This window comes from Lycorma delicatula, chromosome 1 (genome assembly GCF_047948215.1).
Source record: "Lycorma delicatula isolate Av1 chromosome 1, ASM4794821v1, whole genome shotgun sequence".
In the NCBI taxonomy this organism is placed as follows: Eukaryota; Metazoa; Arthropoda; class Insecta; order Hemiptera; family Fulgoridae; genus Lycorma; species Lycorma delicatula.
In genome coordinates this window covers 409784-435249 of record NC_134455.1, presented here as the reverse complement: position 1 = coordinate 435249, position 25466 = coordinate 409784, and the positions used below count along the sequence as shown (strand labels likewise).

General features: G+C 29.1%; 1 pseudogene; it reads left to right on the top strand.

Annotated features, from left to right (window-relative positions):
- The window catches only part of LOC142318553 (tyrosine-protein phosphatase 10D-like), an 85698-nt pseudogene extending 68528 nt beyond the window's left edge, over positions 1-17170 (top strand).
- The last annotated feature ends 8296 nt before the right edge of the window (positions 17171-25466 follow it).

The following is a 25466-nucleotide window of genomic DNA, read 5'->3' as shown; positions in this document are numbered from 1 at the left end:
AAGTAAATAAGAATCATCATGCCTACGTGATCGAACATACTGCTTTCAAAAAATCATATGATTTTTTCCTTTCAAATATTTAGAAACAACATATAAAAATTAATTTAGATAATAACAATAAATAGCAAATGAGTAATTGTCTATATTAACAAGCATCATAATAAGTTAAGTGAACATTATTATTAATTAAATAAGTGCGTAGAACAAGTAATTATATCATAAACAAATTTGAATTAAAACAAATAGACAGTGTTAGTAACCTTAAAAGGTGTTTTACCTTTTAAGGTGCTAATAGTCTTGATGGCATGAACAATTTGAAAAATTGAATATTTTCAATTGATAAGTCATTAACGATTTATTAAATTACACAGAAACCTCTTAAATATGGAACAGGAAATTGTAAAAAAGCAGTTCAAATTTTTATGATTGGTAATAAACATAACTTGTGTACTGGTCTCTGTAATATTCTGAGTGGTGTTTTGACATCCACAACATGTACTAAATTATCTGTTCCTGCAAATGTGTTTATTATTAGACCGTGTTTACCCACTGTAGAGGAAAGAAATTTTGTCTGTTATCAATACTAAGTCTCCCTCTCAGACATTCCTTTTAGGAGTTAGCAATTTGTTGCAATTGATTTCAGTAGTTCTTTGACCACTTATTCCAAACACACTGGGTAAATTTTTTAAATAATTGCCATTGGCCTAAACAATCAATAGAAATTTCAGTGACATCACAGTCAGAAATTGAACTAATAGCAGATCCAGTGAGAAGGTGTTCGGTCGTTGATGGTTGTGGATCTTTCAGATCAGAAGAATTAGCAGGCGTGAATTTAAAATAGCTTCATCAGTTTGGAAGTACGATAGAAGATATCGCTTTAAATTTAAGAATAGTTTGTCCTCTTATACAACAAAGATAATATTTAACACTTTTTATCCCGCTTTTCCACAATCCACCAAAGTACAGGGAAAACTGAGAGATAAATGACCACCAATCTATCCCTCTCAAAGATCTGAATATTGTGTTGGGATGCCTTTGATTTGAATATTATTGTAATAATAATAATATTGATTTGAATATTATTGTAAATAACAGTTCATGGAGAATGTTATTTGTGGCCTTAAAATTTGTTTTGTTATCAAAAAAAATTTGCTTTGCTATACCTCTGTGATGTGGTAATGAAAGCATCTGACATTAAGTTGGGTACTAACTTGTCCTGAATGGGAACTGATTGTCCTGAATGCCCCTCGTATATACCTTTCAATGATAAATCTGTGAATCCATGAATTTGAAAAGAGAATAGAGAATTATTGAATTAAATCTATTAATCATAATATTGCTCAAGCTGACTTTAATTGGATGTATAAATATTTCCATCAAGATAATAAATGATAGGCAATATGTCGTTCTATTGACATTTAGCTTGCAATAATAATTGCATAAAATGTTCACATAAAAATACTATTGGCCCACATAAAAATGCTATAACAGTTTTTGTTTAATAAATTTGAATATCCAATTGTCAAAATGGTTATTCCGTAGGATTCCTAATGTGCAAACATCTTCATCCTTGTTTAATAAGATATTACAATTAGTGTTTAATGGAAAGAGATTCAAATCACTAGAGAACCATTGTGTAAAGAAAACCCAAACTGATTTAATAAATGAGTTATGTCTGCATTTAATTTCTTTAACATATTTAAATCGTCACATCCTGTAATACATTCAACATAGAAGTTATTTAATATGGTTTTGTAAGCAAATGGAAATTGATCTTTATTTTTTCACTGTGTGAACAAGACATCTCATAGCTAGGAATGATGCACTATTTGTTTTGTAAGTCACAGTTCTCGAAGCGTAGTATTTTAATTCTTTGTTAGTGAAATCCTCTGTTAGTAAGATCCTTTGTAGATTACTACTATCTTCTGACCTAACTAAAATTTGTATTAACATTTTCACAATGTCAGCTGTAAAAACATACTTATGTAACCTGAATCTAAGTATTATTGAAAAGAGATTCTGCTGGACAATAGGACCAACTTGTAAGTTATCATTAATAGACAAGTTGTTTGATGATTTAACAGAACCATCATAAAACAACTTGTTTCTTTAAGCTGATGTGGTAATTAAATACATATGGTTCTGTAATTATGAATTCAGTATACTTCCTTTTGAGAGACTGACTACGGTTAAGATTGTTTACCAAACTTAAAAATCTTCATTTCGCATTGTTTCACCCAGCACAATTTCTGGTTTACGTGGGAGTTTAACAACAAATCTTCTATGTACATTTCTAAATGTATTTTTGAAGAATGGGTTTTTTCAGAATCAATGAACAATTAAGCTTGTGATTTCAAGTAAAGAATGCTGAATGATGTAATTTCAAACAAAGTTTACAGACATATTTTTTTACTAGGGCAATGTGTAATAAAATGACCAGGATGTAGACGATTGAAGACAAATGGTTTTTTTTTTTTGTTAGAACTCCCTTTCGATTACTTATATTTTAGTCTTCAAAAATTGTGCATTTGTAAATAGGATGGTTTGAACTGCACATGTAACAAACAAATGGTTTGGAATGGTAATCAAATGATTTGTATTTGTAAAATTTTATTATAATATTATTGTTAGTTACCTTGGTTATGTCTTAATGTGACAACTCGATCTAGTTTTAGAATCCAAATTAACAGACACATTTTCCAGTAGTTGTTTTCTGTTCTTGAGAAATTTGACTAAATTCTGAAAACTGGGAAATTGTGTGAGATAATTTTTCCTTCCACAGTCTGTGATAGGGTCCATTTTGGAAATTAAAGATTGTGTTAGTCAATTCAAATGCATCAGTTGGCAAATGAGTTACAGATGAACAAATTACAATAAAATGATAAGTGCTAGATATATTCTTTACATGATGAATGGCAATATGTAGATATTATATATTATTGTATCTATTTTTTAATAAAGTGATACCTACTGAATAGTTCTCATTGGTAATGGATAAATTTTTTACCATATCAAATGCAGTGCCTTTTAAGAAAGAATAAGGGGATGTAGTTTTTGTATATCAGAAAGGTCAGCTTTTGAGTGCATTCGATCGTTGAACATAATGAAATAATATTACCATTCTAATAAAGTACCATCAAATACTGGTTACTTATTCAGCAACAATTGAATCGGGTTGCCTAGCACATTAGATGTATTTTGACAAACTCTGGCTATCAAAATTATAGAAATCTATTAATGACCTCAATTACATTCTGTGGCATGCAAGAGTTCTCCCCAATGTGAATCCTATCATTAGCGATAATGGGATCAGAATCTAATTCTTCAATTTTACATTGGATTGTGTCATACTTTTATTATAGTTTTATAAATTTCTCAGTTTAATGGTTAATGAATAACCATTGTGAAAGTGAATAATAGATTAATACCTAAAAAAAGGTATCATCAGTGATGATGTAAATAAATAAATGTAATAAACAATTAGTTACTTAGCTATATGACATGAAAGAACTTATTATTGAATATTTTTGTGGAGATAAATCTCTAGACGACCAGTGTTCACATGTGATTCTTGCATTCGATTACTTTCGAATGCTAATGCCTCATACCATAAAGGTGCTGGAATATTTTAATGCAAACACAAATATTTACGATAGAATAGATTTATTTCACTGAAACAAAATATGTAAGAATTGTGAGGAGCTATCTATGGTGGTTATCTGAACTGAACAGAAAACTAATAGAAACTGCTGGGAAATATGTTTAAATAATCTATTCTTTTAAGTAAGAAGAAGAAATAACAAATGAAAGATAAATAAGAAGGAATCATGCTTACATGATCAAGCACAAAAATTTACAAAAATAATGATTATTAAATTTAATCGTGAAAATGTTTTTAGTGATATCTTACTTTTTTCGGTTTTGTTACTACCCTAATACAATAGTAAGTTGTCTGTAACTGTTGTATCTTTACAGAATAGTTATTCTAAAATTTTGTCATATACCTCCTACACTAGGACCGAAATATTTTGTAATTTAGATAAGTTATCCAATCATAAATGTTAATTTTTTACTTCCTATACGATGTAAAGGAAATATTGTGATAGCGAAAAATCTCAGTTTTCAGATTTCAACAGAAATACCCATTTTGACCATCCCTAAATCCATTTTGACTAATTTCGGCATGACGTCTGTATGTACGTATCTCACATAACTCAAAAATCACCAAATAAAATTTTAATCGATGAAATATTTGGATCTTACAAAGGAAGGCACATCGGTTTGAATCTGGCCTCACCATTTTTTTAACTTTTTTTTAAATTTAAATATATTTATTTATTAATAATAATAACAGTAAAAAAAAAAAAAATGAACAAAACATTCTTTTAATCTATTAATAATTTTATTTTTACAATAAGTATTAAAATTTAATACACAAGTCTATAATTAAGAAAATTTATGCATAACATGTTTATCTACTTGGTTTAACAGTAATGTGTTAGCCTTTAAATTAAAAGGTGGGTTTGATAAGTAATGTAAGCTATTTTTATTATATAATATCATCCACATTACTTGTACATAATTTGTTATGGCTTATGTGAACATAATCAAGAAAAAACAAAATCCTTATATTCTTTAATCTTACTCCTTTATTATGATAATTAATTTACACGCATATATATTTATTATTTTCTTAGTTTCAGAAGTATTTATTATGAAATATTTTTCTTCTCCTTTTTTAATAATTATTTTCATTTGCTTCTTAAACAGTAAATAATTAGATTAAAATATGTTATATTAGGTCTGTGATAACATTAGTTTTATTTTTTATCAGGGTGTATCGATGATATCATTCTAAGATGTTGCATGTAGGGTTTGTATCCACTTTTTTTATATATATGTATTCATGTCCATTTTTATTTTAATGTTATCATAGCATGGTTTGTTACAAACTTTTTTAGATTTTTTTTTTTTTTAACAAGATTTAATTATTGTTGTTTGTGACATTATTATTAATTAATATAAGTACCATGTTCTTGAATAACCTTCTTAATTGCTGTAAATGAATAACTTAGCACTGGTTTTACGTCACTTCTATAAATGAGTAAGCTCATTTCCAGTACTTTTTTTTTAGTTTGGTGATCAAATTTATTTTTTTGTATTTTCCTACATTTTCTTATAAGAAACATCAAATCATTTTTTATACAATAATGCGGCATATATTTATATCCTACATGGAATTTTTTTTATAATTTTATATTATTTCTTATGTTTTCTCTGATAATTAGTTGTGAATTTATTTTACCCATTGATAATTCAATTAAATCAATTACTAGAGTAAAACACTTGATCCTTCAGATTTGATTGTGAAATATAAATTACTTTTATTAAGTGAAATCTTTTAATTTATTTCTTCCAATCTTTTCTGTTTTCTTCTACCATCTCGATTTGTAACTCAGATTTATAACTGGTGTAGTTAATCGTAGTTAATTTAACCTTTTAGTTGATTTATCTTCTTAGTATTAATTGAAGTGGTTGTTTTGCTGACATGTAGTATTTTTACCGGCAATTTCTTTATTGTCTCCTGTAAAATAAAAAAATTTAGCAATTGTTTTATAAATTCTACTTAAAACTATTTAATTTAAAGATAATTTACTGTTATTTTTCTTTTTTTAACAATTAATGTAAGAGCAACTTTTGAATATTGTAGATAAAGTAGTGTATCTATATACATATGTTCGCATTTGTTTATCGCTATTATATTAAAAGAACATTACAAAATACAAAAAAGAACTCTTGAATATTCGTTTGAGACAAGTAGATCTCTAACCAGATCGGTACAAACTAAGAATATTTTGCCTAGTACTTTTCAAAAAAACTGTGACCCATATCTGTCTGCATTTTGCTTCAAGTAAAGTCTGAAATGTAATAACTATTTTTTCTTTATGTGTATATATCATCTAAAACATAATAAATTGACATTGATGTTTAAAATTTATAATTCTTACAATCTTCTTTTTGCACTGAAGATAACATGTAGTATTTTGTCATTAGTATTTTTCAAATTATCTGTATTTATTTATTTTTACTTTTTCAATCTTATCATCAATAATTCTATAAACAAATGTCAAACATATGGTGGAAGATTTTTTTGCTTTCATCAACAGTACAACTGCAAATTTGTCACTGGTGATTATTGTATCTGTAATTCATTTTCTTCATTGTTTAAACAACCTTAGGTAATAGTATCATATTTACACAGGATTCTAATTTTACTTTAATGAACATTTTTTCCAAGATTGACTTGCAATGGAATAAAAAGTTGCAAAAGTAAATTTAGACAAATTTAATATTTGCATGCGTGCACAGGCTTAAATTCATCATTTGTAATATTATAAAAAGCAGTTCTGTATTTGCATATATTATTATATTTTTGTACTTATAGTACACAGTAATACTGAATTTCAATATTATATAATGTTTATAAGATTGCTTTTGACAATGTTCATATACAAATGATAACAAATTAGGTCATAATTAAGACTATTGTTATTTTTTTAAGTTATTTATTTTAAGTTACTGTTAAGGTATGCCTGGTTATATATTTCTTAATTTTATTACTGTAAATACCTAAAAATTCAAATTTTTCATCCATTTTACTCTTTATATACGAAGATCAGTCAAATATAAACTGGACTTTTGTTTAACATTTTTTGGTACAGAGTAAAAATAAAAAATATTTGTTGATTTTCTATGTAGTCACTTGAAGTTTTGTACATTTTCCTCAACATGTAGGGAACTTGTTGATCCATCCTTCATAAAAAGATTGAGGACATTTTAGAGCCAGTTGTGCACAACTGGCTCAGTGTTTTCATCACTCTGGAATCAGTGTCCTCCCAGTGAGTGCCATCTTCAATGGCCCAAATCCAAAAGAAATCACAAGGGGATAAATGTGGACTATACAAGAGTTGTTTTGAGGTTTCCCAGTAAATTTTATCCATTTTTCCAAAGTGTTGGAACATGGAACAGTTGTGTAGGCCTGGTGTTGAAGTGAAGGTTAATCACATCTCTGATTGGCTGACAGCATCTTTTGATCCTATAGGCAGCTTTCACTTTGTGCAAGAGTTGGTAGTAGTATGCAGCACCACCATGTGACATTTGTGAAGAAAATTGACAAGCAAGATGCCTTTCCAGTCTCAAAAGACGGTTGCGAGAACTTTTCCAGGTGACAGACATGTTTCCACCTTTACTTGCAAGGCTTTCCACTCCTATGCCACTCCATACTCACTGATTTCAACATAGGATTGTAGGGATGGACTTATGTTTCATCATGTAAATACGATGAAAAAAATGTTTTCCCTCAGGAGCATTTGGCAAATTCCCTGTCAGCCTTTGGTTATATTCCTTGTTCGTAATTTTGTGACAAAAGTCTTGTAATCCACCTTGTTTGCATAGACTTTGTAGAATCCAAGGTGTTTTGTGATAATGTAACGGGCACTTCCTTATATGACTAATACCACTTCTGAAGCAATTTCATCATCCATAAGATGCCAGCTGTCATCAGTGAGAGTCATGGATCGATGGAATCCAATTTCCATTACACATTTGTTCTTAAATGCCAATTGTGACATTAAATTTACTGGCCCGTTCGTAGACTTGACATGTGACAGTCATATCCTTAAACTGTGCTTCCAGTTTAGTCAAAATTTGGAGGGTATCTTGTTAATGATGGAACCTGTTGCTCTGACATGACACTACTGACAGAGGGACATAAATACCAAGGTGGCTGGAACATCCATTCTATCCCACACATCCACTGTCAGTATAAAGGTTTTATATATATTTCAAACACAAAAGTATAAAAACACCAAGAGTACAGAATTCAATAATGCTTCTTACCGTATGCTAAATTTTTGTTTTAATAGCGCTTTCGAGGTTTTCCCTCATCATCAGTTAAACTTTTTCTTCCATATTTAAATTTGTATCTGAATCGGTGATTGAATGTTTAGTGATTATTAAATGGTCTGCAAGATTGGAGAACCCTAACGTGTTTTTATAAGATCATATGTTCTGCAAACCTTGCCCTAAATGGTCTTCTAATTTTCCCAATATGAATTTTGTTACAATCATTGCATGTTATTTTATAGATACCATACAAATTATTAGGATCATTTATTTTACATAAATATTTTCATCAACATTTTTATTATTTATTGGTATCAACAGTGTTTCATTATTAGATTTTAATTTTTGTTTTTTATAAATATTATCAATTAATGTCGAGTTACATCCATTTTTTACTGCAATACATTTTATATCTATTTCTAAATCTAGTTTTTCTTTATTATTATGTGTGTAATGCATTACTCTACTTAACATGTTTGTAAATGTATTAATTCTGTGTGCCCAAGGATGATTTGAACTTATGTTTATAGTTGTTTTGTTAGTTGTTGTTAGTTTCCTATATACAGCTGTTATAATTTTATTGCGTTTACTAATTCTCTGTCAACATCTAAAAATTTATTTTTCTGTATTTGTCAGTTTCGAAGATAAGTTTTAAATTATTATGATAGGAATTAAGTTTTTTTTTTTTAAATTACTAATTGTTCATTATTCATAACAGGTTCATAGACTACCAAAATATAACGAACCCATAATTAAATTTTATGAATATGGATAATCCCATATACTATTCTGTAAATATAATTCTCCATAATAGAGCCGATAATGGAAATCACACGGGTAAAGTATTATGTTGAGTGTAAAATTCATTGTTAAACTCAAAATAATTTTGTTGACATATATTTCTGATGATAGTTATAATATTATCTATCTATAACTTAAGATCAACCAGTAAGTTTAGGCCCTAAAACTTTACTGGTCTTCCAAAGATACATAAAAAAGATAACCCAATATGACCATTAATTAATTTCAAATCTGCTCGTTGTTACTTTATTACTAAAATAATAGATAAAATATTCAGATCTAAAATCAGTTTGCCTAATAAGAATATTATAAAAAATGGGTACAATTTAATTAAAAATTAAATAGTTTAACTGTAAACGAAAATGATAAGTTATGATGTAACTAACATGTGCCCTAGCATCCCTAAGATTAAACTGTATCTATAATAAGAAATAAACTGAAAATTAATAATGAAGAACTGAAAAACAATTTGAACAATAGTTATTTGATAATTACTGATTTACACTATGAAAAAATTATTTTTATTTTCATAAAAATCATAATAGTAAGCCCCTATAGCTTAAGCAACTCTGGAGAATATTTTTAATTAGTGTTTTGAATTTAAACTTTCTAAACCTTAAACAACTGAAAAATCCATCTGCACTTTTACAAGTTTGTGTTTAACGCAACCTACTTACATACACAATAGTAATCTGTTAATATTATAAATTGAATAAATATATTTATTTTTTATTTTTATAGGGAAGGATACAGTATGATTGTAATTATAAGAAAATAAGCAAATAAATGAAGAAATAAGTAGAATGATTTTTATTCCTTCAACTGCATTAGTTTTGGATTTACTAACAACGAAAGTGTGATTTATTTTTAGCTGTTTAACTTTGTATCTCAATGAGATACAAAGTTGATTTGAGTTAAAATTTTATTATAATAGGATGTACGGTTTCTATAATTTTGCTTGTACCATTGTTTATTATTAAAAAAAAAATCATTCAGTTTTTTAGTTAGTTCTGACACATTAAGTCTTCATTATATCTGCTTACATTTGTAGATTTTTGTGCATGAAGTTTGATAAAAAGGAAAGAGTGAACCCTGTCCTTTTCATATAGGGTTTTCCATAGGGGGGGGCTTAATCTTCATTATTATTTTGGTTTTGATATTATCTGCAAAATTTTGTTCGTACGAGCTTTTATTAATATGTTTGTTTTTTCCTTCCTACCATGCACATTTTATTGTTTTGATTGCATTGAGAATACTGAATGTATGACTATTATTGGAAGGATATTGGATTATTGGAAAACTGAAATATGATGTTGACTGAAAGCATTTTTTCTGTAGTCAAGGGGATGGTTTTATACGTTGAGTTACAAGGTCATTAGTTACAGATGTTGCATTTGTTACAGTTCAGGGCAGGAATATGTAAATGTTATGCGATTACACTGGTCATCATGATGCAATGTACTTAGTGCAGTTCTTCCTGTTTTCAAATATGTATTCGGGTGATGTTGAAATATGAATTTCTCATCACCCACAGTTTTTTTAATTTTTTAAAATATTATAAAACGTTCTTTCATCCATTTGTCCGTTGTCAAGTAAAAGCTCGTACAGCATTGTATATATGATGGAACCAAATAAGCTAACTCATGGGTAACGTCGCTATTATTATGCAGGTTCAGACGTGTATAGATATGTACGCATATGTATAGATATGTATAGCTATTATTATGCAGGTTTAGATAACCTGTGACCTTAGATAACCTTATGATAACATATGTGTATAGATATGTGATCTAGTGTAGCACACATTCATCAGAACAATGCCAGTTGTGAGATAGTAGTGAACCAGTAAACATGTCATTGTGAATGCTTTGTGTGTCTGAATTGTGTATAACTTATTTACAACTTTATTTCTTTTAATTAGTCAGTTCAAAATGCCTAGAGTTTGAAAGCTTACTCCATTAGTAAAAGAGTGTTATGAACTTTATTTTGAGTGTAAAGTCATGGACCAAACAAGAGCCTGGGCCCCACATAACTGTTGTTTATTGTGTTCTAGGCTTCTCACTGCACGGAAAGAATGGCACACGCCACATGCCATTTGCTATCCCTATGATTTGGAGAGAACCCAAAGATCACTCTCCTGACTATTATTTCTGCTTAACAAATATTAAAGGGATTACATCAAAATAAAAATGTGCAGTGGTATACCTAACTTGCAATCTCCAATGAGACCAGTTCCACACTGCAAAAAATTGACCAAACCAAAGTTTCCAGAACATGTGACATTAGTTGAAGAGAGCTCAGAGTCTGATGAAAGTTAGGAAGAAAAAAAAAACAGATTCTGGTGATACAACTTTTGAACAAAGCAGTTCATCTGTATCTAATTTACTGACTCAAGAAAGTCTTAACAATCTCATATGAGATTTAATGTTAGGCAAAAAACAGTCTGAGATGTGTGCGTGCCAGCTAAAAGGATGGAATCTTCTTCAAAAGAATACAAAAGATATGTACTTATCGTAATCGTCATTCTGAATTTAAAGAATATTTTTCTGAAGAAAATGGCTTAGTGTTTTGTAATGACATTTCTTCTCTTATGTAGACACTTTGTAATGATCACAACCCAACAGAATGGCACTTGTTCATTGATTCCTCTAAAGTTAATTTAAAGCGTGTACTTCTGCATAATGGCAATAAATTCCCATCAGTACCTGTGGCTCACTCTGCTAATATAAGAGAAACATATGAAAACTTTCAATTTATATTGGAAAAGCTTGAAATGTATGAATGGAATATTTGTAGTATTTGAAGGTAATTGCACTTATTCTTGGTCTGCTGCTTGGTTACACAATGTACTATTGTTTTTTGTGTGAATGGTGTAGAAGGGACGAAAAAAACCATTTCATTAGAAAAGAATGGCCTAAATGCAAATCACTCATTCCTGAACAGAAAAAATGAAAGATGACCCATTGTGTAATCCTTAAATTGTGTATCTGCCTCTGTATCAAACTAGAATTAACAAAGAATTTCATCAAGGCCATGGACAACAATCCTGGTTTCATGTACTTCCAAAAATGAGTGATGCAAAAATTAAAGAAGATATATTTGTGGGTCCACAAGACAATCACTAATGCATGATGAAAAGTTTGAGGAACTATAGAATCCACTGGAGGATGCAGCTTGGCAAGTATTCAAAAATTTTACTCAGAGTTTTTTGGGAAATTGAAAGGCAAAGGAAAATTACTGTGATATTGTCAGTGATCTTATAAAAATTTGAGTTGCAATATTTCCTTAAAAGCACAATTCCAGCACTTGTACCTAGATTTCTTCCTGGAAAATCTTGGTACAGTGAGTGAGATGAGCATGGGGAGCAATTTCATCAGGAGATTTCAGCTATGGAAAAGAGGTATCAAGGCAAATGATCCTAATGCTGGTCTATTATTATTATTGGACCATCAAGAGAGATGCTTCACAGTCAAAATAGAACACAGAATTGTCATTTCGTACTTTCTAGAAGAGTCAAATGTTTTAATATTCTGTAGTTAAGAATGCAGAAAGTATTGAAGTATTTAAAATTATAAATGCTTGTCTCTCAGAAACCTTGCATGATGGGGAAAAACTGATATCATATTTGAATTGAGGAGAAAAAATATTACCATAATCACATACTTTTCTTCCAGAGACAAAAAAAATTTTTTTTTGTTTCCTAGTATTATCTAGAAAGATTAACTTTGTGATACAATTCAACAGGATATATCAAGTATTTATGGATAAGTATTCATTTCCATTACTATATTGGTGATATTCCTGGAATTTGTAATATTATTTCTGTATCATGCTTAAAATGAAAACTATATGACATAATTTTAGCTGTAAATAGTATTTTTTTAGTGCACGCTTCCTTCTACTGTTTCTTTTTCATGACTTTTTACTAGTACTGTAAGTAGAAGCCAATCTGTCTATTAGAAAACTTGTTAATATAAGCGCCTACATAAAATCAAGTCCATGTTTTACCTGTAAGCTGCAGGGCTGTGTATAATAATAATAATACTTAATTTCTTTGCTTGTATCCTAGAATAATTGTATAGCCTGAACTGCAAATTATTTATTTACAATTAGCCTCATATAAAAACTAAATTTACAAATGATTATGAGAATATTAATTTTAATTAAATGAGTTATATTTTAAAATTTGATAATGCAAATAAGTACAGAAACTTGTGTATTTAATGAGGAACCCTGGAGATTATTAAATTGAAAAATTTGTCTCTGAAAATCTGAATTTCCAGAATTGTAAAACAAAAATAATAATTATTTTTAGTAAGACCTTAATATTCTGTATGAATGGTATTTTTAAAAATGTGCTATTTGAATAATATTTTTTTCTACTTTTAAAGATTATATAGCATATTGTAAAAATTTCTTTAATTTTTTTTTTTAATTTAAAGGTATTATAGTATTTTCACTTTTCCAACAATAAAACAGTGTGGTACATTGAGTTATTGAACAATTAATATAATAATATATTAAGTGTTATCTTATCCCAATTTGTTACAATTGTTGTCTCTACTATAATTAAATTTATGAGTTATAATTGTTCACAATTCTGGTAGAACTATGTAGAAATTATTCTTCTACAATTAATTATGTAAACTCGTTTGCCCCTGGAGTTACCAGCAGCTCTGTTGTTAACGGCATACATCGTAAAAAAATTAAGAAACCCTGATATATGCTGTCATGTTGTAATTCTTTAAAAACCTTTATTTTGTTTTATTTAGTTTATTAAACACCCAATGCAACATACTAATAAAAAGGTTTTGTTCCATTTTTAAGTCAAGCACCATTAAATAGCTGTGTTACTCTTTACTAGTAACATCAAATAATAAAAAACGAAATACGAAAACCAGCTTCTACCGATGAAGAAGCTGAACAACTATCTCTAGAAAGATCTCTAAGAATAATTTTCACATAGTTTGAAAGTCATTTGATAACATTTTTTAAAAGTGTGGTCATATTTTGTTATGCCGAGCAATGTATTTTAAATAATATTTTATCATCAGAGAAAGCTAGGAAATCTAGTAGGCGGATGACACTTAAAAGTAAGATCATTTTTTTAAATATTTTAATTGATTATTCTTATGTTTAAGTATTTATACAATTTCTCACCTTAAGAATCACGAGGATGGTTGTTAATTATAATTCAGTATGTATGTTATTGGCAGTAACTTACATTGTTTAATTTTTACTTATTTTAGAAGTTAATATGTCTGTAAGGGTATTTTGTGCCAGTAGTGTGCACTGTAAATTTCCTCCTGTTTTACAGATAGAAAATAAAATGTTATCATTCCTATTTAAGTGTAATTGTTCACATACAGAAGTACTGCTCATTGATAAGTAAAATAAATTATTCTTAGAATAAGGGTGTATATTTTATGCACAGGTAAATTTTACTTTAATCTTCTTGTCAGATGGCAACACTTTATTCATGGTTAGTTGCACGTAACAGTTGAAGTAATCCTGTCTTGCACTAATGTCCATTCAGTATGTATTCCTTTGTATTGTGTCAGCTGTGTTGTTTTCAAAGGATGACAAGTATGTAGTGTAAATGACCTGAAAAAATAATAGTAATTTGGTTTGGTTTTTTGTTAATGAGAGTTGGGTTGTATCGCTGGATCATATTTATTTTAGTAACTAAGAGTTTATTTTTTCACCTTAGTATATACAGTTAAAATTGGCAGAAGTCCTTACTCTTTCCACTATTACAGAAAAATTGAAAACTTGTAGTTTTTCAGAACAATTCTTATATTCAACTAATCAAAAACTTATTGAGATTTTAAATATTACTGAACAAGCATTATGAAAAGCGACTGTGAAAGGAGGGCTTAAAAGTTTCTTCTTTGTTTTTCCATACTGTAATCATATATAAATAAAATACTATATAAATATATCGGTTACCTATGGTAAAAAATTCTTAAAAATATTTTATTTGTATCTTAAGTATAATCTTTGGTTAAATAACTTAATATGACTGTAATCTGAATAAAATTGTAATTGATTTTATCATGTATAAGTTATGTATTAGATTATAATGTGGTGGTTGTAGGTAAACCAAGTAGTGATGAAGGTATTGATGACATTGAAGGTGATATTGATGATGATGATGACATTGAAGGACCCAAATCGGGAATCACACCCCTCACTGATATTTTGGTGGTGGGGGAAAAGGAGAGGTGATGGTGTAATATGTAACTGATGCTTGCTTTTGCACGCTACATGCACGCTTTGTAGGATGATATGATATTGCATGTTTTTAGGATTATAAGTTTATTATAAAGCTAGAGCTGCTCTTAGGCTTTTACAGTGTTAATTTTTTTTTGTATTTAGAAGGTTTTACTTAATTTTATCTTTGTAATTGTTGTATTGTATTAGGGAAAAAACAGTTGCTGGTTAATTTGGATATAACTGTAAAGGTAATCTCAAAACAAGTTAGGAACAACACGTAGCAAGTGTAGTTTTCCGTACAATGTGTAGTGCATGGAGTGCTGAGAGAATGATTTGAGTTGCCAGTACAATGAAAGGCAGATTTTGTAACAGTCCATTATATTTTTCAGAAAATTATTTACTAATATAAAGTAAAAGTTCAGAATCTAAAAAAAACATTTTTGTCAAGCAGTTTGTATCATTAATTGTACAGTTTCAGGATATGTTTTTAACATTTTTATGTTAAAAAATATTCAGTGCTTTATTTTAGTCATTCAATTTAAATTAACTAAATATTTATACTAATATGTATAAAAAAGTACTCTACTTTTTCCTATTTTCATGGTACAAATTCATCATTCTATTCTTTGCCGTATATAAAAGTAGGTGTTAAATATTTTTAAGATTGAGTTTACCTATTGTTTTTAAATTAAGGTATTTTAAATGAAGTATTTTTTTTAACTTCCTGATGGTTAATTTATAACCATTTAAAAAACTCATAATAAGTAAAGGAAATGAGTAAAAAAGCAAATATAAATATAAGGGGTTTAGTAAAAAAAATAATAAGATTGTAGAAATTTTCACTTTAAGAACTGGGATCATATGTATTTCATATTAAGGCACCTAAGGTTAATTTAGTAATGGAAGGTTGTAGGATAAAACCTATTAATAGTGTCAAAGATTAGAACGTGTGAAAAACAAAAATACCTATAGTTGTTTGGGTATATCAGTTTTGTTGAAATAAAATTTAAATCCACTATAAAAAGGTTGGGTGGAATCCAATTAGACAAGTAATTAATAAAAAATGTTTTATATGCATGGATATACAGTGAAAAAATTCAGAAAATACCATGAAAAAATCCAGAAAATCAACTGTGTAATGTCTTATTTGAAATTTTTTTACAGGTGATACTGTTTTAACTAAAATGCAATAATAATAAAAATAGTAGTAATTGTTCTTTATATATATATATGTATTGATATAGAGCCAAGCAGTGTATTTATTATTGCCAAATTTTTACAGTTTGTTTTTTTTTACTTTATTTCAAATATTTTAGTTAACATTTGTAGCTTTTGTGTTTGGTGTTTGTTATTTTATAAATTTTCTAGTTTTAATTTCATGGTATAATAATTTTTTTATAAATTTTTTTTAAAAATTAAGAACATCTGTTGTAAAAAAAAATTAAGTTAACTTGCATGGAATAAATCTTATTTTTTATCAAAATAATCTAAAGTTTTAAAATTTAAGCGTAGTTGGAACTATTTTGACAGACTTTCACCTTATCTTTCTCTCCTACTCTTTACTCACCATGACATTTTTGGTTTTAATTACAGATGTTTTCATTACCCATTGTTTTTTATGAATATGTTAGTTATTTCTCACCCAATTTCTTTGAGATTTTTCCTTAATTTTCTATTCCACTTTGTTGTATTTTTTATTTTATTCTACTCTATTTCCTGTATCATTGTTCCCCCTTAAAAATGTATTACTATTATTAAAGTTGTGTATAGCTGATCCTGTCTATTTCAATCATGAAACTCGGTTAATGGAGAGGAAACATATGACATATAGTGAGATCCCTTTGTTAAGTCCCCTGTTAAACGACAAATCTACCATAATAGCCAGTACTATCCAAAAAGCTATAAAATATAAGTTTTTAAATATCTTTTCTGCCTAAAAGTAGATGCCATAACAGCCATAACAATGGTCACAGCTATCAGCAGCCTGACATACCTGAGATACAAACTGCAAATTACAATCTGTAATTGGCGAATGGCAATTATATGGCCATTCTCAAGAATAAAAAAGTATCTCATTCCAGACTTATAATGAATTAAATTGTTTCTCATTGCTTTCTTTAGTGAGCTAAATACAGTGTTGTACTTAATGGCCAAGTTCACCCAAGTGAATGGTGATATATTCGGTTTACACAATGGTATAAAGCACACCTTCCATGTGTTTGCATCATGGACTTATTATGATGTATAGTAAATGAACATTGTCACTTGGAGAAAGCAACTCTAATGTGTTGCTTTTGCAATATTCATTTATTTACTGACATGTGAAGACTAGGATAGACATTGTAAAGGCACAGTAAGTTAACTTACCTTTTTCTGATCTTATATATTTTTTTAAACATATTTAAAAACCACTTTCAAAAGTGGTTTGAAAGTTTGACAAACACTTTCTTAAATAAACTGTCATAAAATTAACCATAAATTAACATGAAAATAAATTTACTATAATTCAATTTTTTAAATAAATTAACCGGTTTGCAAAATTGATATGAAGTTGACCACTTGAAGTAGAATTAGTATGCACGTACAGAAATCTCTAGTGTTAACTGGTTGTTGTTTTTTTATTATTATAATTAAGCCATAAATTGTTATACCACATCACATTTGTTTTTTTAACTGAATTGCTTATGTAGAAGTGTTGATAGTACCACTGCTTTGAAAAATGATTTCCGTGAAAGTACAAAATCTAGCTTTTATAAGAATTTGCGGTTGTTTTGAACAAATTGAACACTAGTTATATTGTTATAAAGTTGTCAATTTTTTTTTTAATTTGTAGAAAAACAACAATTTATTAACTGGGAAAAAGTGGGTAATTTCGGTAAGTTTGTTCTTAATTTATGAAAATTTAACTCTTCTCCTGATGAATTTTCTAAGTGGTACTGCCAACTTGAAAAATGTTTCTCTTTGTAGAAAATAAAGTTATTATACAATTAATAATTAAAAGAACCCGCTTGCCAGCAATTCTTTTATATATACATTCTTCGAGCTCTTTCAGAATAAAATTCCATTATCAGGGACTTAAACATTTTTATGTTTTCGTAATAAAACTAAAACTTCTTTGTCATGTAAATTTGTTTATGTAACATAATATAACAGTGGTTGACATATATTTAAGATTGTCGACTTAACATCCTGTCATTATAAATGTTTCCACTATTGGTGGTTTTAGTTTTTAAGATTATAACAAAAATTTTTAAGTTCCTGATGATGGAATTTTATTCTGAAAGCGCTTGAACAGATGCAGAAGAATTGTTGATAAGTGGGTTCTTTCATTTTTAATTATATAATTATACCAACGGGCCATGTTTGATAAAATTATTATAAAGTTGTATACACTGCCTGCACTCAGTTGGAAATCCTTGTTAAAACTATTCTAAAATAAATAAATGTGTATTTTGCTTTCATAGAATGATACATAATGGTTGTAGTTCATTCTGTATCGTATAACTCCCCTTAATCTCTTGGTGAGTACAGTGTTACTACGTTCATTACTGTAGCACTTTCATTCTTAATGAAACCTATGGCAAAATAATTATTGAAATTTCATATCAAGTCTCTTACAACCATTCTATTCATAGACCCTGACATAACGTAGCAATTATCATATAAGACATGAAAGGATTTTGTACGCAGCTGGAGTTTGTCAGTGCTGACAAACTATAATAGTTAATGTATGGTAAAAGTCTATGATATTATTAATGTTTTGTAGTAAAATCTGGTAAGCTTTTTTATGTGTATAAAAAAAATTTTATTTACTGGAGAGTAAATAACCGAAATTAAACATTTTAAGAATCATTGTTTTATATGTTGAAATTTATCAAGTTCAGTTGCCTTCCCAAATTTTGTAAATGTTTTTTGCTGAAGTTTTAGGGGAATTTTAGTTTTTATAAGGATCTAGTCATTCATTAACCAATTAACTAATTGTATTTATATCCAATTTTTTATGTATTATGCTGAAATTTGTTTGGTTAATAAATATTGGTATTAGTTGTTTTGATTCAGTGTATGTAGCTTTTCTGTTTATGCATGCATAAGTCTTAGATTGGATATTTTATTTACCATGGTTTAAGCTATTAAGCAAATTAAAAAATAGTCTATATATAAAAATAAACCAATATATATATATATATATATATATATATATTGCTCTAAATAAAATGCATTGATTAACTGTTCTATAACTTTGTTCTGTAACTGCATTTCTTTAAAATTTTATTACATTATTAATTACTGGATATAGTGATTTGCAAAAGATTTATGACTTCACAAGTAGTGAAACCTCTCCAATTTCTCTCTTTTAATTCATTATCATTAACAATTTATCATCTTAAGAATTCTTAAGAATTTGTGATTACTCATCTCAATGAAATTTTGTTTATGTAGTTTTCACTGTAATAGATTCAGAAAGCTAAAAGCTAAAAGATGAATTTAGAATTAAAAGGAGATGAAGATTTAAAAACTAGTCTAGGCCAGTTATACAGATTCAGAGTGTTCCATGGAAGTTTTCAGTTTGACATGAATACAAAAAGTTAAGCAAAAACTTTATAGAATAGACAAGAGCATTCAGCATTCATTGCTGATGTTAGAGAAAATTGCAAGTGAAAATGAAACCAATAAAACCAAAAGAAAATCTAGTTTTATGTGTAGAGGTAGTAAAATAATACGATCTGCTTTGACAAGGGGAATATTGACATTTTCCTTTCCTGGGGTAATCTGATTTCTTTTTGGCCAATCTTTAACAGCGTAGTGTTTATCTGTAGCCTAACTAATCCCACAAACACAAGAAACACATATATTTTGTAAAGCCACTCTAGAGACTAAGAAGAAGCCCTATTGCTTTCAGATCAGCAATGATTCTCCATGAGTGTTTATCATACTTAATAGCTTTTAAAATTTTTGACACACTCTCATATGTTTCTTTCATTCTACAGCATGTGCATACGGGTGTAGAAGAAAACTTACTCGAGTTATGTAACAACACTGCCTTTAAGCTTTTTTTTGATGAATCTATAAATGCCGATCATGAATAACATTCTCAATGTCCAGTTCAGACATTAGTCCCTAACATCATGGCAGGAACAAATTAAACCATCCCTTCTAAAGTAATTTAAGTAAATTTTCGTTTTGATTTCTATTTACTGAAACTTTATTATCATTGTATAATAATTTGCATTCTTTAAGTTGTGAACCAAGGAATTCTGTATGCTGTTTCAACAAATACATGTCACAAATTAGGTCCCTCAGTTCTGCTGAACTCATGTGATGAGATGAGGTTCAGTATTTCATTCTTCTGGAATCAATATCTATTGAAGATAAGGGTTCATTGGTTGAGCCTTCTGGAGAATCAGGAATTTCTTTCCAAGAAGTTGGAGCAATCTGAATCTGTAAATCAACATCATGAAGGTACTGGTCTCATAGCTGAACGAACATTGGGTATGCAGTACTGCTTTTATTGTTTGAATTAAAATCAGTAACATTTGTTAAGCAAAAATAACAGTCATCATAATGGTTAGTAGGCTCTTGCCAAATTATAGATATCCCAAAAGGCAAATGATCTTTTTTTCCTTTTAACCACTGGGTTAGTTTAACATATGACTTGATGCATGCTACACGTGGAGCCCAGGATTTATCTTGGGTCTCCCAAGGAACAGTCAAAATAATGTTTATAAGCAGTTTTCAGGAGATTCAATACTGGTTTTTGCTGACTTCATAGTGAATTCTCTGCAGATGTAATAAAAAATATTTGAAGAATTTTACAAGCTCAATTTTTATTCATTGTAAAATTCCAAATTTTTAATGAATGAAAGTAAACTGAAATATCACATAATTACTTAAAATAATTCATAAAATTGTTTCACTATAGAGTGCAATAAAATACAGTGTGAAACACATGCGTGCACGTGCGCACACACACCTTAAAAAATCTTGATGTTCAATAAAATAATACCAAAAGTTCTGTCGTAAAAATGTTTCACTAAATTTATGACATCACTTGAGTATGATAAAACCACTACCACAACTGAAGAAGCAAGTCATAAAGAGCTCATACTCATACTGAAGAAAGTTTCATCATGTTGAATTACTCATTACTTGACTTACTGTCATGGCTGGCTTGACATCATTCGACTGTTATGTATCAAATATAGGTCTACAGCCTGCATCACAATATAAATCAGATGTCAGTAAGCAAACATATACAGACGTATTAACTTATTTATATTGTTTGTTCCATGAATGATGGAACAAATAAATTTAAGAGGTTTTAATTTAAGAATGTTACATGATGGGTTGTTTCGGAATTCATATTCTAATTCAATACTATATAGAACACCTACTCCTTTTTCAGTTCCAAATTTTATGTTGATAGTGTAATAATAATAATTTGTCTACTATTTCCTTATTTTTATTTACTTTGTAAATAGCCCTAATTAATTTTTTAACATAAAAGTTACTTTTAACATATTTTATTTATCTATAGTTAATTAGAACACAAAATAAAAAATAAGTTTTTCTTTCTTTTCTAACAATTAACCTCCATTACAATTATTAGTATGGAAATACTAGTTATCTTTTATTCGCTTATTGTTAAAAAAAAATTCATCACGATCATCTGGGGATTTAAATAACAAAATGAAAAATAAACTTTTTGAAAGTGTTGATGAAAATAAATACAGTTTTTTGATGATGTAAGTGTTACACAAGTTTGAAAAAAAATTGTACGAGGGTTATTTTTTTTTCAAGGTCCGATCGGTCATGAAATAAAAACCCACGCAAAAATCGGATGTACCTTTGCGCATATGTGTTGCACAGCGTCCCTAGTATGGCCTTCAATCACGCCGCATCACTTTGTTTAGTTCTGAACACGCAGCTAGCACGTAAACATGTCTACAACAGTAGCATCTCTCGCCAAGTGTGAAGTGCGTGCGGTAATTCGATTTCTTCAGTCTGAGGGGTGTAATGCAGCTGAAATTCATCGACGAATAAGTGACAGCAAAGTGCGACAATGGTGCAGGAACTTTAAAACAGGACGTACAGATGTTCATGATGCAGGCGGTCAGGGAAGGAAGCAAGTGTCAACCGATGATCTCGTTGAGCAAGTGGATAAGGCAATTCGAGAAAATCGTCGGTTCACAATTTCTATATTGAGTGATTCGTTTCCTGAAATTTCAAGGTCAGCTCTCCTACACCATTGTGAGTGAGAGACTTCAGTACCGCAAACTTGTGTGCAAGATGGGTTCCCAAGATGCTGTCTGACCATCACAAAACAATGAGAATGGACATCTCCCTAACGTTTCTCCAGCGCTACCACAATGAAGGAGAAGATTTTTTGAACAAAATTGTCACGGGATGACACATGGGTCCGTTTCAAAACTGAAGAAACAAAAGAACAATCCAAACAGTGGATGCATTCTCATTCTCCCAGTAAACCAAAGAATTTCAAGCGAACCTTCTCCAACAGAAAGTGTATGGCTACTGTGTTCTAGGACCGGAATGGAGTTCTCTTGGTGGAATTCATGGAACGTGGCACGACAATCACTGCAGCCTCATACTGCGTGACTCTTCAACATCTACGAAGGGCAATTCAGAGTAAGCGGAGGGGAATGTTGTCATCAGGCATTGTCTTTCCCCATAATAATGCTCGGCCGCACACTGCAGCTGTAACAAAGAAGCTCCTGCAGCGTTTTCGTTGGGAAGTGTTTGATCACCCACCATACAACCGGACTTGGCTCCATCCGATTTTCACCTCTTTGCTCACATGAAACGCTGGCTAGGAGGATAACATTTTGGCACAGACATCGAGCTGCAGACCAGCATAGAAACATTCCTGAAAACACAGGTCAGGTTGCTCTGTTCTATGACGAGGGTACTGGAAAGTTGGTACCACGCTATGACAAATGTCTAAATCAGAGTGGCGACTATGTAAAGAAATACCGTAACTATGTAAGTACTTGTTACAAATAAAAAATTTTTTATTTTCACTGTGGTTTTAATTTCATGACCGATCGGGCCTTGAAAAAAATAACTCTTGTAAAATGTTCATACTGGAGTATGCTTCATGACTATTTTACTGAGTCTCCCTGCCTAATGACTGCTGTGAATTTTCAAGCTTAATATATATCTTTTAACTACTTGTTCTTTTCATTATCCATTAGTGTACTTTTCCACTATAGACTCTTAGACCTCTCACTTGTCACTTTAAGAAAACTTATTCTAATCTCCTCATATTCCAACTGTAGTTATACACATTTATTTGCCTGGTGAAGCAGTTATTACACTGATGGGTCTAAGCATAGTAATTCCTTAGATGGTTTTTTTTTGTCACAAAATTTGATATTTCCTTCATTGAACGTGTATACTTTTGAATCGAATGCTATACTCATGACTCATCATGTTCTGTTGTGCATAGCTCAGCAAGTGCTCTTTAAATATTCTTTGATACTTACTCTACACATCTAATAACTGTAGATATACATATGTCGATCTTTAGTTTCAGTTGGGTTTCTAGTTGCTTAGGAATCCCCAGTGACAAAAGTGCCCAAATAGCCACATAGGAAACATATACCCAGCTAGCTTTATTGGACTATTCATACGTTCTGGTTGAAGGCAACTTGGCAGAATGAGTGATTGACAGTTATTGAAAAGCTGCGACACAATTGAGTATTACCATAAAAAGTAATTGGTGAAAAACAGTTGTGAAGTGAATTTTGTTTATAATTTGTAGTTTAACATAACAGGTTAATTTATGGATTCCTCATGTCATGGTAAAAGAGGACCAATGTGACCCTTGAGTATGCATAATATTCTTTTTGATTATTTACATTAATTCATTTGTAGTATATTCAGTATATTCAGTTCATCTGTATGTATATTATTGCTTATTTATTTTATATAAATTATATTTTGGTTTATGTTTAGTGCTTTTAAATTACTAAAGTATTGCAAACTTGTTGTTGTTATTAAGAGTAAAGTATCATTTTGAAGACTGTTTTGTTACGACTATTAATAATAATTTTCTTAATTATTTAGAAGTTCAACATTCCATGTTTAACATTACTTTTGAAACAGAACATTTATTTTTACTATATTCAGTATTAACCTCTGAACAATATGATAGAAGGAATTTCATTACTGACTTTATTAAATAATATTATGTCTTACTTCTTCCTTCTAAACAAACAAAAAAAAAAAAACTTATAACAAAAACAAAAAAGAGCTTATATTTATGAGTTTATGTAATCTTTATCTGTTATGTAGACATTTTCATAATTCCGTTTTATAAAAGACATTACAAAAAAACGTTTTACTGTACTTGTCATTTTTAGAAATGAACAAAGTTCATTAGATTCAATTGTAAAATGTTTGACTTACTTTACTATCTACTTTGTTCTAAGATTTAATACAAAAGATTTTAAAGTATTAGTGTTTTTATTGTTAGGCTTCTTTTTTTTTCTGAATTTTTGTGATTGAAATTATGTGAAACTGGAGGTAACAAATGCACATGGAATGTTGGCTGATTTAAAATTTGTAACCAAATTTTTTTATTAAAGACCTACATTGATCAACAAGATGAAAACAGTATGAAAATTATAACCAACAAACATACATTGAGTCTTTAACATGTTTATGATGTAACCCTCTACCCTAAGATAATTAAAACTATGTAGTTTTAATACATAATACAGAATTGTGCTTTTTATTTATTTAAGGAATTGAATGTTTTTGTGTTAAATATTCAAGACGTACTTTGATTTGAAAGCAAATAAGTACTATATTTATTATTGATACTGCCATCTCATGTAGAATTCAATAGCTTTCTCATTTACGAGTATTGCGTAGTGTTAAGTATTACAATTTATTTCCAAATGAAAGAAATGGTATGATATTTTTATTATTAGATTATTTCTTATTAGATAGCTTAACAACAGAATTATGCAGTAAATTTTGTTTATATATTTTGTGATAATAAAACCTTATCTAAGTAATACAGATATTTTTAGATATACAAATGTGGAATAAACTGCAATATTTATAAATGTAATTTATATATAAATAAAAACTACTTGGAATTTTGTATTTTTTTAATTCTCTATTTTGCAATAGATTTAAATTCATTTGATGATGTGTGCTTACATATACTCATTTCATTACATTTTGATTGGAATATCTCTTACAGTATTGATTACATTTTACTATAGATTTTGTTGTACTCTAGGATGATTGCTTTATACCGTCTCTTTAAAATTAACTCGCAACAAAGAAAAAAAAATCTAGGAGAGATGCAACCAATGAACATGGCGTAAAAAGATTTTCAGATAATTTTTTATCATTGAAGAAGTTGCTAAGCATCGTAATTATTTCACTGAAGATTTGACATGGCCTTGTTGTAACCAACAGTAATATTCATTGCTGCAAGCACACCTATAGATTGATGTATGATGTCTTCTTCATACAATCTTAATATGTCAAATAAAAATAAGATTAACAAT